Source organism: Limulus polyphemus, unplaced genomic scaffold (assembly GCF_000517525.1).
Source record: "Limulus polyphemus unplaced genomic scaffold, Limulus_polyphemus-2.1.2 Scaffold293, whole genome shotgun sequence".
Taxonomy (NCBI): Eukaryota; Metazoa; Arthropoda; class Merostomata; order Xiphosura; family Limulidae; genus Limulus; species Limulus polyphemus.
Genome location: NW_013665903.1, coordinates 559,495 through 563,933, shown reverse-complemented (window position 1 = coordinate 563,933; position 4,439 = coordinate 559,495).

Here is a 4,439-nt window from a genome sequence, read left to right as displayed (position 1 = left end):
GAAATTTTTATATGTAAAAATTATATACAATCATAATCATAAAAGCCAAGTTTTGGTCGGTCATGCTCAACTTCTCCAAATTTCGTGAGTTACACGAGTTGTATTCCACTTTTTCTCCTATAATACCTCCCCTTTTCATTGTCTGTTCCCATTTAGTTGAATTCAATTGCTAACATAGGCATAAATAGCTCCTGAATTTTGGCACTTTTTCTGCTATATAAAAGCCTGTTAATGAGGGAGTTTTTATACCAAGAATTTATTTAGCACCAAGTGAAATTAATTTGCCGTTTGTTGTGAAGAGAAGTTCTTGAACGATGATTGACTAATTACAAGAAATGTGGTTTTAAGAGAACTGTTGCAATAATGTAGTTGATGTGATTAGAAAATAAATGTGATCAATGAACGCTGGGTCAAGGATTTATGCTGGGAAGAGACACTCTTTAGGAAAAGGAGATATTGCTCATGATAGGCTTTGGTTTCCCAAAGCTAGAAGGCAGTTTATTTTTCTTATGTCTGTTTAAGGGTGATAAAGTTGCAAATGCATACTGGAGGGTTGAAATTTGGTAGGCTTTGGTTTCCTGTCATTTTTCACAAGCTTTTGTACTAGTTTTACAGTATTGTTTTTCTTCCTGGGAAGAATCTGTGCCATTTTAAATTGTTACTAGTGCCATTTTTCTAAGATTCCATTCTGATAGCCTATCTTTGCCCTCTTTCTAACAAAGTTGATATTCTTATTATGTAAGGGGACCACATCACAAAAATAATACTCTAAATGAGGTCTCATCAGAGTTTTATGCATTACAAGGCTATATGTCTCTTCTTGCTCTAGCTAAAAAGGAAAGAAGCTAAACATCATTTGTTCTTCTCACCACATATAAAATGTAAAAGTCAGCCAAAGGCTTAAGTTTAAATTGTTTTTGATAATTAATCCTAAAGTGGTTAAACTTCTAATTTATCCACATCAAAACCATGTTTTCTTATAAATACACATACACACACACACACATGGAACCTGGATATATTTTTTTTACTTATCATGATACCAAACTATGGCTAATTTCATGATATATTTATTACAATTTTATTTTAAGTCTACATATAATAAATATAAATACAGTTACACATATAGCAATTTCAATCACTACACCACATTTCACAATCACCAACCTCTTTATTGATGTCAGCTGATGTGAATAGTTGACGGTTAGGTTTATTGGATGCTTTCTAAAAACTAAAGAAAATCAATACCATTGCAAAACTTTTTACAGACTTTTTTTTCGTTGAACATTATTTTATCATTCCTAAATGGCTGTAAAGAAAACTGTTGACTATTTATTAGAGTTCTTTGTTTTGATAGGTGTTTCTAGCATTTAATGTAATCTTAAAAGTAATTATTTAAAAAAAAATGTTATAATATTCACAAAGAAATTTTTGTATGTCTCTCTCTCTCTCTCTTTAAAACTAGCATTTGTTTTGTATATATTGTTACACCTCCATTCATTAGTTAATTTTCCATAAAAATTATTTCGAAGGAACTTTAGCAATACAAGTCCTTTCTTAAATAAAACTGGCTTATTCTTTCTGAATACAACTTTGCAATACACTTAATTTCCACAGTCGCGCTATAACAAATGCTATAATTCACAACGAACGTCTCACGTGCTCGGCTCAACAATAAGTCTCTCTCTGTCCGCAGTTCAATTACACATTACATTGTTGCAGTCACGTCTTGACCATCTTATATATAAAAGAATGCCGAAATCTAGTAAACGCTCGAGCATTTAGGAAGGGACAGGATCCTTCTAGAAGTTCATGACGTGTTACTAGCATCATGTGACTTCCGCTGTCGTAACAATATGTTTTTTTTTCTGAATTTTTCAATAAATTCTAATGAAAAAAAAGCTTCTTCTTTTTTCTCGGAGTTTAACAAGCATGTTAATAGCTTTATTAATAATGATTAATATACACACATTTCTAAGATAATGAAACAGATCTTGTTTTTCACATAATATCTCTAACTGATGGTTGTACACTAATATCATATTTGATTTTCTGATATTTATCAAAGCTTCTGGAATGTTTGCCACACCTTTCCAAATACCTTAAGATTTCAAAAACCAATATTGTCAGGGAGGCAGATGAAGGAAAGAAGAGAAATTTTCATGAACACAATTATCAGTATATTATCTACTCACTCCACCACCTTGGAATAGTGACCACTAAGCTGGGTAATTAGTGAATACTTAATTGTCAGACTCATTGTACAATTACATTCAACTAATCAATTACTCTCCCACGAAACTTAGATAGTTGGATTAATCAGAACTAGTAATAACTGGAAACAGCAATCTCTATTAATTGCTTATTTTTGTGAGTTACTAATGGATTAAACTGAACAACCTTGAATTAATCAAAATTAATAATGTGAAATCATAATGGCAATATCTGATTACTTGGATAGCTCAAATATTAAAAAACACAAATTTTGATTTGTTGATTATTTTTGTAACATTAATCAATTGAAAGGTAATTTTAATTAATTGATTAATTTTATATGACACATTGACACTAATCGATGTAATCTATGCTCATAGGTAATAGATTATGTTGATTAATAGTTAATCACCCGACCCTACTGATGACATTTTCAATTATATATTACAGTACAAATATTATAGTAAAAAGGAAAAATTCTGTTTGCTAACATTAAAACAATATTTTATTGACATTAAAAAATACCTGTGTGCATATTTGTTCAGGTAAACACTGTCTTTGGAAAAAAAAAGCTCAATTACATGTAGCTCCAAAATCACAGGTTTATAGTAGTTGTTGGTGCCATTTGCAACTTACAGTCACTCTTCATCTCCTGTGAAACACTGTTGTCAAAAACTCACAAGATACATAGACATTGTTTGACATCAATTTGCAATTCTGCCCAAACTTCAATTTTGAAGTATGTTAGTGATCAACATGAAGCAACTAAAATATAAGATACATCTACAGAAACAATCTGAAAGAAAACTTATAGTTAGTATTTAAAAAACTTCATTTCATATTCATTATATAGAGTTTTGCTGGAAAGTTGCTAACTTGAGACCCAAAAAAAGCATTTATGATAGCTTCACAGTATAAGTAAATGCACAATACACAAAATCATTTAGCACTATATCAGAACAACTTAAGTAAATGCAGAAAAAAAATATATATAAGTAGTATATAATTCTGTCAACAACATTAACAAGTTATCTCAAACACTAAGTCTACATTATAATTCAATAATTAATGTTTAAAACAAAAACTGTGGAATAATGTACTATTTATTCTGATACAAAACTTTTATATGTGTGACATCATACATTTTGTGTATCAGACTCTCATAATTTCAGACACAATGAATCATTTTACCACAAAGGTCCTTGTAATTTGTAACATCAGGTGAAACCAGTGGTGGTACTATAAGTGTTGAATATACACTACAGTACTTGGATTATATTAAAAGAAATTCAATATTAGCATACCAAAAAAAAGCATCATTTACTATATGAATAACTTTTGCAATGTTAGATGCATTTCCAACAATACATTTCCCATACAAAAATCTTATATCCATTTTTAGTTAAACTGAACTTTTTTGTAAATATAACATAACATAATGTTTTGGGAAAACATGAGGCCTATTGGTCCATCTTGGCTGTTTCATTCCCTAAAGTATATTAAAATAATTTAAAAAAATCTTAAAGCCAGCCTTTATCATTCATATATTTACCAATCTTTTTCTTAAACTCACTTAATTAAATTTACTGCATCTACAACATCTAAATCCAACCCATTCCAAAGGTCAACCACCCTCTTACTGTTAGAAAAATGAAACTATCAATTCCTTTTACAATCTTGAACACATCAATCAGATCCCCCCTAACTCTGATAATGCAAAGTTAGTCTCCTGGTCACCATTTCTTTATTCCATGGTATAAAACTCCTGGCTATGCCTTTAAATGAATATGATTGGTGTTCTAGAATATTAAATACATTATACTTAATACATTTGATGGGCCTTAGTTTAAGTTTGTTTGTTTATTTGAAGTTAAGCACAAAGCAACACAATGGGCTATCTGTGCTGTATCCACCACGAGTACTGAAACCCGGATTCTAGCATTGTAACTCCGCAGATATACCTTTGTGCCACTGGGGGACTTTGTTTTAAGAATAGTAGCCAAAGCAAGTTCACCTGTCAATGTTAACAACTTAAGAAAATAGGTAAGATAATATTTTACATACACAAGTGCCTAAAATGACAAGAACAACATTCATTGATTCACTAAAAAATTACTGCTGTGTTTAACGCCATTTATTGTTTCAAAATACCCTTAAAACATTGAATATATTGTCTTTTTTTACCAATTTGTAGCAGTACCTAATGTTGTCATATATGTTGCGTC